This window comes from Crotalus tigris, unplaced genomic scaffold (genome assembly GCF_016545835.1).
Source record: "Crotalus tigris isolate CLP2741 ecotype Arizona unplaced genomic scaffold, ASM1654583v1 scf7180000017969.2108049, whole genome shotgun sequence".
In the NCBI taxonomy this organism is placed as follows: domain Eukaryota; kingdom Metazoa; phylum Chordata; class Lepidosauria; order Squamata; family Viperidae; genus Crotalus; species Crotalus tigris.
The window spans coordinates 1,492,255-1,505,010 of NW_024096751.1; the positions used below are offsets into that span (position 1 = coordinate 1,492,255).

The following is a 12,756-nucleotide window of genomic DNA, read 5'->3' on the forward strand; positions in this document are numbered from 1 at the left end:
TCTTACATAGCAATAACAAAATAATAAAATGGTGCTTTCCTGCATTTCTTATATTAGTAATACAAATGACAACAAATCCTGCTTTGGTTAAAGTGTGTATTAATAGATCACTTTCAGCTCTGAGGCAGTATTAGCAAAATTCTGCTTCAAAAGCTAATACAGTTTCATTGAGAACTTTTGCTTTGAAAGATATATACATTCCTAAATAAATCAATGCTTAAAAGCTACTACCTAAAAATATATATTTCTTAATTCAAAGAACAATACATGAAAAAACCCTTAATTTTGCATATATAACTGCTGTATTTATATAGTACATTTTATTTTCTGATCTTTTCAAATATACAATAAATATATTCAGAGATATAAACTTTAAACATCTGGAAACAGAATTTCAGTGTGAACACACAAACATATGCACGCACCACGCATGCACAATATTTTATAGGCATAATTCAAAATGTTATTTTTAACTAAAACATTCCTAAATGACAGAAACTTTTATGATTCTCCTCTTGTAGGTATACATATACCTATAAACTTACACATGTACATGTATATGTCTAGCAACTAGTACCAGATTTCTTTTTTATAGAAATCTGTTCTGTATAAAATAAATATATACTTTCTTGTTTCCTAATTTAAGAATAACTCCCCCTGTGTAAAAAAAATGGAATTAATAAATTCACATCATTTATTCCAGTTCATGAATGAAGAAGAACCATTAGCTTGAAAAGACCAGGAAAGAATCAATTCAAACCAGCATTAAAATTCTACTGATTTACAAGTTTACATAAATAATATAACAAATCAATCACTTTTCTCTAATTTAAGTATCTTCAGTTAAAGGCAGAGAAGATGGAGTGAGAAGTAGCTGCATTTTGCTGAATAGAAGGAAGAAGAATGCCTTAGGGAAAAATCAGGGCCTAATGTCTAAAATTCATTTTTGATGAGAATGAGGAACATAGATTTAGACATCAGAATGGAATAAAAATAAAGCTCTGTATAAATCATGTAAAACTGCTTAGGAAAATAATTTAGTGCCAAATTGGAGATGCTGTGTAACACTTAGTTGAAACAAAGGCAATAGTAATTGATGCTGGCCTTAATGACAAGTATAACATTTCAAACAAAGACTATATAGAACAATGATTCCTGGACTGAGTTCAGGACATGTCAGAACAAAGAAAACAGATTTCCTGTAAACTGATAGGTGAACTTTTGTAGTGATTTGGTGGTCCTAATTTAAGGTAGTTCACTGCTCATATGAAGGGATTTTTTTTTTTTTTAAAAAAAATAGTGCTGTAAGATTATAGGACAACCCCCTCTATGCCATTGTAGGAAGGAAATCAAAACTTTCCCTGCCATTTTATCTTCTCCTGTTCCCCAAGTTCCAAGCTTTTCTAGGGCAAAAGGGGAGAAATAACACTAAAACAAAAAATAACAAATTTAACAAAAAGTTTGACATTGGCCACAGATGGCAACCCATTCAAATAAACATTCCCTGGTAGAATGTTTATTTGGTAGACCCACAACCTCCCCCTCAAAGAACACATGCAGACATCTAGCAAAGAAACACCAAATTACCCCTAAAAGAGTCACATTAACAGACTTTCGGTTTTGCGTTGCAGCAGAACGGGACACAGGAAGGTAGGGCTCTGCCTTCCGTGCCTGATTTCGCCCTGCTGGAGGCCCTAAAAAGGGCTTAAAGTCACCCCAAAGAGGCGATGAAGAAGGAGGGGTGTCTCGTCGATTTGTTCGATCTGAAAAAAGCTCTCCAAACCAGCAGGGGAAAGACTGGCTACATTCCTATGGCCAGCCATTAGCTGCTGACAACCAAAGAAAAGAATCAATTAACACAGCATAAACAGCATGTTTGGAACTAGATGAGAATATTGATCCTTTCTTTATTATTTTACAACTGAATTTCCTGGGAAAGGATCCCAAGAAGCTAAAAACCTCTGAATGTAACAGAAGTGGCATTTTAATTTCTATGCGGGACAGAAATACATAATATTGAAGTGGAAATAATATAAAACTACAGTTTTGAAATTTGAGAACTGAGATAATTATTAAGAGTTTCTCTCTGGAAAAAAACTGAGGGAAATATTAGAAATCAATCCTTTGTTTTAAGAGTGGAAAATGGATTTTAAATGACATCTAGTGGTGGATCTGAGTACAGCACTATAACTAGATTCCTGCCTGTTTAGTGATTCCTAGCCTAAGGGAGAACAGCTGGCAATAAAGGAAAATATTTTGGCATACTTATCACCTTGACCTTGTTGGATTATAAACACCCACTGAGCTTGGACTTATAATCTTAAGAGCTAGTAGAAGAGAAAGAAAAACTTGACCTTTGGTTATGTCTGGCTGGGGTAGTCTTTTGAGCTGTTCTCAGGGAGGTTGAACACGTTGAACACTGTGGATTATAATATTGCCTGACTGACAATTTTTGGAAGCCTGAGACAAAAGATCACTATAAAATATTGCTTTTGGGACTGGACCTATACTCTAAAATCTATTGGATTATAAAGGCTGCATATAAAGATCAGAAAGCTAAAGGAAGCTTTGTTCTACTTTTATTGAGACTGGTGATATCACAGGATCTCCAGGAATAACAACAACAACGATAAAGTTGGAAGGAACCTTGAAGGTCATCTAGTCCAACCCCCAACTCAGGCAGGAAACTCTATACCATTTCAGACAAATGGCTGTCCAGTCTCTTCTTAAAAACTTCCAGTGTTGGGGCATTCACAGCTTCTGGGGGCAGGTTGTTCCACTGATTAATTGTTCTAACTGTCAGGAAATTTCTCCTTAGTTCTAGGTTGCTTCTCATGAAAACAGGGAAAAATATACTCGGAAAAAGACTGCCCCAACTCATCAGGAGGGCTTTAAACTAATATTAAGGGGGAATGGTGACTAATCTTTAGAATCTCTAGAACACAAAACCAGTCATAAATCCCAAGAAAACAAATCAAACAATGAGGTAGGGAGTAATGAGAAAAAAAGAAAAACTCAAACAACAATCAGGAGATGCAGGAAACATACTCACAGACAGGCATAAATGTCTTAAATGCTTATATACAAATGCTCAAAGCTTGGTGAACAAGCAGGGTGAACTAGAAGTAATAGTACACAAGGATGGTATGACATAGTTGGCATTACAGAAACCTGATGAGACAAAACTCATGACTGGAATGGACTGATGGATGGATACAAATTGTTCAAAAGAAATAGATCTACAAAAAGAGGAGGGGGACGTGCACTATATGTAAGAGAACCCTACATAACTACAGAAATGCATTCATCAAAGATAAAATCTCTCCAGAATGTATAAACATAAAAGGGAAAAAAGTGACATTGCCATAGGTGTATATTACAGGCCTCCCAAGTAATCAGAAGAAATAGATAAACTCTTTACCAACCAGTTAACAAACATATGTATACCACAGTAGTATACCACAGTAGTAATGGGAGACTTCAACTATCCAGCTATCAACTGGGAGACAAACTCTGCAGAGAGTGGGAGATCAAACAGATTCTTAAACAATGTAGCTGACAACTTTATCATCCAAAAGGTGGAGGAGGGAATGAGAAGAAAAGCTATACTGGACCTAATTCTTACTAAAAAAAAGAAGTAATGATGATGATGATGTTGGAAGGGAATTTGGAGGTCATTTAGTCCAACGCCCTGCTCAGGCAGGAAACCCTATACCATTTCAGAAAAATGGCTGTCCGGTCTCTTCTTAAAAATTTCCAGTGATGGAGCATTCACAGCTTCTTAGAGCAGGTTGTTCCATTGATTAATTGTTCTAACTGTCAGGAAATTTCTCCTTAGTTCTAAGTTGCTTCTCTCTTTGGTTAGTTTCCATCCGTTGCTCCTGCCTTCAGGTGCTTTGGAGAATAGCTTGATTCCCTCTTCTATGTGGCAGCCCCTGAGATATTGCAAGATTGCTATCATGTCACCCCTCGTCCTTCTCTTCATTAAACTAGACATACCCAATTTCAGCAACCATACCTTATATGTTTTAGCCTCCAGTCCCCTAATCATCTCTGATGCTCTTCTCTGTATTCTTTCTAGAGTGATCTTGATTTTATCCCTCTGTTAATGCAGCTTAGCACTGTGTTGGCTTTTTGGGTAGCTACAGCATACTGCTGGCTCATGTTTAAGTGATTGTCTCCAAGTTCCCTCTCATAGTTGCTACTATTGAGTAAGGTACCGCCTATACTATATCTGTGCATTTGGTTTTTCTTGCCTAAATGTAGAACCTTACTTTTTTCATCATTTAATTTCATTTTGTTAGATTATGCCCAATGTTCAGGTCTGTCAAGATCCCGGAACTTTGGGTGAAAGTGACCATGTCATACTGAAATTCAATATAATGCAAATACAAGCAATAGAAAATAATCCAACCAGAAACTTCAAAAGAGGTGATTTTAACAAACTCAGAGAGAACCTAGGAAAGATTCCATGGATGAAAATCCTAAAGGGCAAAACAATTCAAGAAGCATGGGAAACTCTGAAAAATATGATCATAAAAGCTCAGTCCAGCATCATACCACTAAAAAAGAAAAACAAGAAATTCAAGAAGAAACCAGCAAATACTGTCATCTAGTGTGAGTCAGGAAACACGCTTTTCCTATGACAGCCCCTGCCCTATGGAATATTCTGCTCCTTGAAGTTTGATAGGTGTTTGCCTTCCTTGTCTTCTGTGAAGCCCCTGGCTTTCTAATCCAAGCACTGGGAAATGACCAGATAATCATACATCACCATGGATTAGTGCCAATTTTTTGCTTTTATTATTTTATATTTTTAATGGAGTGCTTTAGTTTTTAAAATGATTGTATTGGAAGCCAGCCAGGTTGTCTTAAAGATGGGTGGCTATATGTTTTAAACAAATAAAGATAACCTTCCTTTTTGTGACTAGATATACAGTATCTACCTGCAATGTTAATTAAACAGAAAGCCAGTTGATATGGTAAATAAGTGAAAAAAAAAAGATCAGCAATGCCAAACCCCAGAATACCTCTTTTGGCCATCCAGATAATTTCAATTTCTAATAATTCCTAGGGCAGTGATGACGAACCTTTTAGAAATCCAGTGCCCAAACTGCAAACCAAAACCCACTTATTTATCACTAGGTGCCAGGTGAGCGTGACTGCAGTGGTCGTGGCAGACTGGGTGGGCAGGGCCAGGGCAGCAGGGGCCAGTCCCTCACCATCTCCGGGGCACGACATGCGTGCCCACAGAAAGGGCTCTGAGTGCCGCCTCTGGCATGCATGCCATAGGTTCGCCATCACTGTCCTAGGGGATAGCTCTGTCACTGGGAGAAACAAAGGAAGGGTTCTTATATGAACTAATCACCTCAAATTTTGTAATCTAGCTTTGATTACTGCGATTATGTGCCATGCTCTCAAATAAAATTTTATCTCTGCTTCAAACAATTCGCCTTAAGTGTTCTTTGAAAGACCCAGCCTAGATTGAACCCAGAATTTTCTTCTAACAATTGGCAACCCAGCTAGGACCTTAGGCTGACATGGAGGAATGGATCCAACTCAGCTAATTTCACTCAGCTAGCATCAAATCATTTGTCTTGAGGGTCATGACTGGATTCTGCCCATTTCAACATAGTTAGTAAAGAGAGTTTGGGTTTTGGGTCAAATAATTGCTTGAACCAGAGGTTTCAGAGTTGGAAATACCCAATAAATTTTGTGTCTTGTCCCTAGTGAGTGTGAGAGTGTATATGTGTGTGTGAGAGAGATCCCCTTTTCACACTGCCCATAGATTGCATTCTGTGACAGTTTCAATTGCACCCAAACTCTTGTGAGGTTGTTTTGAATCGGTATGAAGGTTGTGAGAGATTGCATGCTTAGCTTTATCTGGACAACTGCCAGCCTGGTCTCTGAATCCAAAAAGGAGCACCTATACCCTATTCAGAGAGTCCTCCTGAGAGCATGGTGCCTGAAAATTGAAGGTGGAGAGGAGGTGGCAGTACTCTAAGAGAATCCTCTCTCAGGGCCCCTGTGCTTGCAAACTGAAGGTAGAAGATAGGGAAGTGTACTTATTCCACTAGGGCAGGGGTTCCCAACCCCTGGACCATGGACAACTACAAGGCATACATGGTGGTATATAGGAAATGGGGGAAAAATCAAATAACAAACAAACAAACAAACAAAAAAGACAAAAAAATGAGGCTGGTAATCTATTTTCACCTGAAAGGATGCTTTCAACTAACCTAAATGGTAACACTCTCTCTTGAACAGAAAGAAAATGTTTCTTTAAGTTAAAAAGGAGTTGTGATGGCACAGTGGTTAGAATGCAGTACTACAGGCTAACTCACTGCTTACTGTCAGCAGTTTGTGACCAGCGCAAGGTTGACTCAACCTTCCATCCTTCCGAGATCGGTAAAATGAGGAGTCAAGATTGTTGGGAACAATATGCTGACTTTATAAACTGCTCAATGAGGGCTATAAAGCACTATAAAGCAGTATATAAATCTAAGGGCTATTGTTAAAATTGAAGCAGAGTGAAAATTGCAAAGTTTAAGTTCTATAGAAGAAAAAAATGTCTGTTCATGATGCTAAAACTTAAGAGTTCTGGTTTTTTCTTTCTTTTCCCTTTTGTGAGCCTACTTGTTTATGTATGTATGTGAGGTATGTGCCTTTGAGGTAAGGGAGAGTTGATATGAAATGGTAGCCGATGCATAAAGCCTATAAAAAAACCCTATAAAGATCATTCTTTCAATTCCTTCACCTTACCTGGCTTATAAACTGTCAAAATAGTTTGGAGACTGAGGATGGGGGGGGGGATTTGATTACTATCTCTCCTTCAAATGCATTCAGTGTTCCTTCAGCACATTCTTATGGGATGGAATTTTGGATGGGAATACTAAAGGGAAAATAATAGCATCTTTATATATGATGTAGCTGTTTTGCCACCAGAAGAAACTACTGAAATAATAATTGCCCCAGTCCCTAGGTGAGTGTTTCCCATCCTACATAACAAAAGGACAGTGTAGATTTTCAACAGTTCTCTGAGGAAGGAATGTTTGAAATTCAAATAAAGTAAAATGTAAGAAATCCATTATTGATGAGACGAGAACAGCAATTTATACAATCTCTTCCTTCAGCTGGAACTCTTGCAATCCAGGCTTGTGAAAACCAAGTGAGGGAAGTCAGCTCCCCAGAGGAAATATTAAAAGGGCAGAAAAATATATTTCCCTCAAAAGGATTTTAAAAGCAGAAACCAACCCTGCCCCCAAGTCTCTCTGTCCCAAGCAGAAGTCAGCCCTGTACAAATGCAGATGTAAACCATCAGAAAGGCCCCAACTAGGAGATCAAGAAGACAAAGACACCTAAAATCTGCATACCCCACCCAAACTCTAGGAGTTATTAGCCTCAGCACCAAGAATCAAGATATGATAATAGGACTAACCCACTACCATCAAGAATACCAGAAAGGAACACCAGACTCAGGTCAGAATACATGACATAGGAAATACAAAAGGCTTCAGGGGGTATAAAAACCTACTTCCCACATGTGCTCAGGCCTTCTTTTTCTCTCCTCTTTCCTGCAAGAAACATCTTTCTGGCTCTTCAATAAACTGCAACCTTCTTTCTAAAGCAGTCGCCGTGTTGTGTATTTATCCCTGACTTGGATGAACCAGTGTGAAGACTTTTGTTTCAACAATTTGGCACTCCAGAAATGGGACTCCAAGCTAACCTCTCCAATGGACTGAGACTGCTAAGCCCATCTTGCCGGCAGCAGACCCCTTGTGTCTGTGGATGTGTTTCCCAGGCCCTGCCCATGTGGAGCCAGGGTAGTAAAGGAAGTTTTGGGTTTGAGCTCAAGGGCTGCTTTGGAAGGAAGGTGAAGGTAAGTACCTCTAAATTTTAACTTTAAAGTCCAAGAAAACAAAGGAAATGTGTGTATGTCTCTCTGTGTAGTGAGAAGACCCTTTATTTCCAATCACAGTTGGACTTTGCTCCTTCTGGTCTTTCCTAGCCGCAGAAAGGATGTGTTTAAGTGACAAACCCTAGAAAGCATGGGGATTTGGCCAGAGTGCAGGACCTTTTGTTAGGGAAAAGGGAGAGGCTGTGTGAAAATGGAATCAAATGAGTGAATGAGAGAATTGGATTTGGGCAACTAGCTGGTAAGGCCCTGTAAGCAAAGCCCACCTGTAGGAAGGGCCTGTACTAGTACACAAAGCACATGTCTTCCCAGACATCTTCTAAGTCTGAAAACTGACAGGCGGGGTAGTGAACAGAGGCCAGGTTGCAGCAGCTCCTCCTTGGACAATTTATTTTTGTGGTCCGCAAAGTGACGGCAGGGAGTTCCCTAGGTACGAAGGTCCTGTACTTCATTTAGGGAACCAAAGTCTTCCTGGGCAATTTTTTTAGTGCCCAAAAACTGATAGGCGAGGTAGCAGGGATAGTGTCGCTGAGAGCGGCTGGGAAGTGCTGTTAGGAACTTGACTGAGTTGATTGTATCCCATAGCGGAAGGGGAACATGGCTAGCAGCAGTTTGAGGGCTGGAATTAGGACACCTATTGGAGATTTGCTCGAGGTGTGGGATAAGAGGCGAATGCTGTCCTGGATGGTATGAAAAAGAAAGCGAGCAAGACAAATTTGTGAAGAATGGGCTTTGCTAGGAAACCAATTTGGCTAAATAAAGATACTTAAAGGGAAAATAAGAAATAGTGATTCTCTGTCTCTTTCTCTCTTTAAACATACCATGTGTTTAAAGGATGTGTAAAACTAAGACTTCTGTTTCCTTTTCTGTTCTCTTGTCTTTGTGTATATGTTTCTCAAAGTCTTTGAGTGTGGGGTAAATGTGACTGTAATTGTCTCTAATTCAAAAAGAAAGAATTTTAAAATTCTGCTAGAAATTTTGCTTAAAATAAGCCACAAAAAGGAAATACGTCATTCTGTTTGCCTGGCCAACAAACAGAGTGAAGAAAAATGTGTTTGTTTGTTTGTTCCTTACTTTCTCTCTGTGTACTCTTATGAACAGCCCAAAGTTATCAGGAGGGAATGTTTTAAGTTCATCTGCTGGAAAAGTTTGTGTCTAGCTACAAGAGCCTCCTTCTGAAGCTCAAGTTTGCTTGTGTGCAGAAATAATCTTCTTCTTAAGTTACTTTTCTTATGCTATCACTAATTGGTGAAACTACTATGGTGAAACTACTACTACTACTACTATGAACTAATCCTGGAACATACTGTATAAGCATTTTTCAATCTCTAAAACAATGTGGTCTATTTTAGAATAAATGTTAAAGGCAGATTCTCCTGCCCCTGGAAAATTGCACACCTTAAAATATTAGGCTTTTAAAATTATTTGGAGCTTTCGGCATTCTCAAGCTGCCTAGCATTTTTTTAAGTTGCAAGTCCTTGTCTTTAACATGTTGCAAATGTTGAAGTTCAGAACGGAAACATTTCATTTTGTTGTTCTCTTACTAGAATCCAGGGTTTTTTTGACCTCATTTGTGATTGTCCTCATTTGTTGCCCATTTGTTTCTTTGACCACTGCAATATTAATGCCTTTTCAAACTCTGTCTGCAAGCTCCCCCCTTCATGTACTTCTTTTTTTCTTATCCTTTGTTCTCCAAGCCCTTGTCTGCATCTCCTGGGAGAGTCCACCCAGAAAGGGGGGAGGAGATTTTGTTCTTATATCTTTCAGCCCTACACAGATGACACCCCAACCTTTGGAAGCAGAGCACACTGACCCAGATGCTGCCTCCATCCATTTGAGCCATGGAATTGAGTTTTGAATCCAGCCATCCACTAAGAAGCCACCATGCAACCTGAGTGGAACATCTTCCCAAGTCCTACCATTCTCCCAGATGCCTATGAAAAACTGCAGAGGAAGGAAGGAGTCCCGGAGCCACTGGTCCCATGTGAAGCCTCAGAAGAAAATTAGGAAGATATGGGGAGAGGGTGGAAACTCATTGTAAAGTTTTCTTTCTTGCCCCATTTGTATTGTAATAAGCCAGTTGAATGGACTCATGGAGTGATGGCATTTGGGATTAGTTGGCACAGCAAGTATTGAACATCTTGGGTTTCTGTCTGGTAGGAGGGAAAATTTACCCAGAATGTTTGTATTGCCTGTTTTGTATGCACACACACCATTCATAATCACAGAGTCTTTTCCACCTACCTTCAGTAAAGTTCCCCAGGCTGATTTTTGCTCTATTGCACCAAAGTTTTGCATACACAACTTCCAGAAAATTCCAAGGGGGAGGGAATCAGGCCCCCTCAGGCAATTTGCAATTCATATGCCCTGACTGAAGAAATAGCAGGAAACAGATCTCCAAACCTAAGCCCTGAATATCTTGCACTGGTGTACGCAGATTGGTAATCTTAGGGCTCACTATGTGCATTTTAAGAAAAAATTTAATAGCCTGGCTTGAATACTGGCTAACCTCAATTGGACATTACAAACCTGGATGCACTGAACTAAGAGCTAAGACAGGAAACAACCCTTGAAAATGGGCAGCCAGTAGTTATGTACTGAGGCAAACCATAGCTGTGAAGAATTTTGGGAGGGATGTGCAAACCTGACTGGAACTCAAAGTGACATCCAACATTTGAAAATGATTGGCACAGAATATTGGAAACTATACATTTCTTTTCCACTTAACAAAATTTTTGCCCTAACTTTTAGAACTTTATGGGTTGGAAGTCCCCTTTTGGGAGCCACTGAAGGGATCTTTTTCTGCTGCCTCCATTAGTGTCTTCTTTTTTTGGCTTAACAGTTTAAAGCTTGTTTACCAAGTCTCCCTGACCAGATCAATTTTAACTTTGTGTGTCATTCTCACACTTATGGCACAAAGGGGGGATTGAGAGAAGTCAGTTCCCCAGAGAAGGAAATATGTATTTCCACAAAAGGATTTTAAAAGCAGAAACCAACCCTGCCCCCAAGTCTCTCTGTCCCACGCAGAAGCCAGCCCTGTGCAAATGCAGATGTAAACCATCAGAAAGGCCCCAGCTAGGAGATCAAGAAGACAAAGAACCTAAAATCTGCATACCCCACCCAAACTCTAGGAGTTATTAGCCCCAGCACCATGAAAGCAGGATATGATAATAACCCACTACCATCAAGAATACCAGAAAGGCACACCCAGACTCAGGTCAGAATACATGACACAGGAAATACAAAGCCTAAAACAAGAACAGGAAATTATTCCAAACAAAAGGCTTCAGGGGGTATAAAAACCTACTTCCCACATGTGGCTCAGGCCTTCTTTTTCTCTTCTCTTTCCTGCAAGAACCATCTTTCTGGCTCTTCAATAAACTACAACCTTCTTTCTACAGCAGTTGCCGTGTTGTTTATTTATTCCCAGCTTGGATGAACCAGGATGAAAACTTTTCCCTCAACACAAAAATTACAAATGTTCTATGTTGTTTTTATGTTTTAATCAAATATGACTGTGCATACACATGAGTTGTGTCTATCTGATTTTTCTGAAGCACAAGATATGTCCACTTATAAGTACCCCAAGAAATTCCTTGAACAAGTTTATGTGTGTGCTCCCGGCTTATTTCTGTTCCCAAGTTTGTGAGCATGCATGTGTGTTTCCTCCTTTTAGCTTTTCAGAAAGAAGTAAGGAAGTAACATTTCTTTTCAAAAGGTATTTTTAGATTTTGGAAACTTTGCCCTCCCCTCCCAATTTTTAGCCCTATGTAAGGCTTTCTTTGTATTTAAAGGTTTCCTTAACTCTGTTCTTTCCTGCCTTCCTTGCTATATTCTGCCTCTAAACTGTTCACCTTCAGAAAGTCCCATCTGTCCATCTTTTCTCCCAAATCTTCCTCTCTTTGCCCAATTTGCCCAATCATTTCTATTCCCCAGTTTCTACCCCTGGTTGCATTAAAGACTCTTACTGAACTAAAAGGGAAAAGATATCACCAAGTACAGCAGTTGGCAACAAAATCTGAATAATCTTCTACTGCAGTTACCGAATTAGTATTGCATTTAAATTTGCAAATGAAGTATGGGCATTTGAAGGAGTGGGGGAAACTTGGTAGTTGCAAGTGAATTGATGAAATCCTTTTTTTCAATAATTATAACTGTCCTTCAAATAGTTTCTTTTTGCAAATTTCTAGGAGAGGGGGGGCTTTGTGTTTTTTCATTTACTTTATAATTCATCTCTGAGTCACCCACTGCTTTTCACAACCCTCCCCCGTGCCCTTTCTCTAAGTCCCTCCTCCCCTGCAAGCCTAAACAGATCTTGAGTTTTCTAATCAAGGTGATCTGCTAAGGATTAAAGGGTGGATGGATGGGACAAGGTTTAGGTAAGACAAAACTTCATTGAGCTTCCATGGACTGGCCTGGTTTATCTGAACTTAAGTATCTTTTTAATAACTTCTGATTCTGTAAGCAATCCAGGTACTGACTGAATGAGTTTCTATGTCTATGCATAAATTTTCTTCTCCCAGAGAAAGGTATAGTACTAAATTCCTCTGCAGTTGAAGTAGGAATGTAATGGTCAATCCAAATTTCACCTCATGGTTATTGGCATTTACACATACCTTGGGGATTTACCATCTAAGACAATGCCCTCCAACAGGAGTAGTATGCATTACTACAATTATATAAAACTCTTATGATTTCTCTTTTAATAATAATAGTAATAATAATAATAATAATAATAATAATAATAATAATAATAATAATAGTAAAGTTGGAAGGGACCTTGGAGGTCATCTAGTCCAACCCCCTGCTCGGGCAGGAAACCCTACACCATTTCGGACAAATGG

At 39.1% G+C, this 12,756-nt stretch overlaps 1 protein-coding gene across 1 annotated transcript in view; it reads right to left on the reverse strand.

Annotated features, from left to right (window-relative positions):
- The window catches only part of PTPRN2 (protein tyrosine phosphatase receptor type N2), a gene marked incomplete at its 5' end in the record, with an annotated part of 573,168 nt that overhangs the window by 36,621 nt on the left and 523,791 nt on the right, over positions 1 to 12,756 (reverse strand). The gene's annotated exons all lie outside the window — the stretch shown is intronic.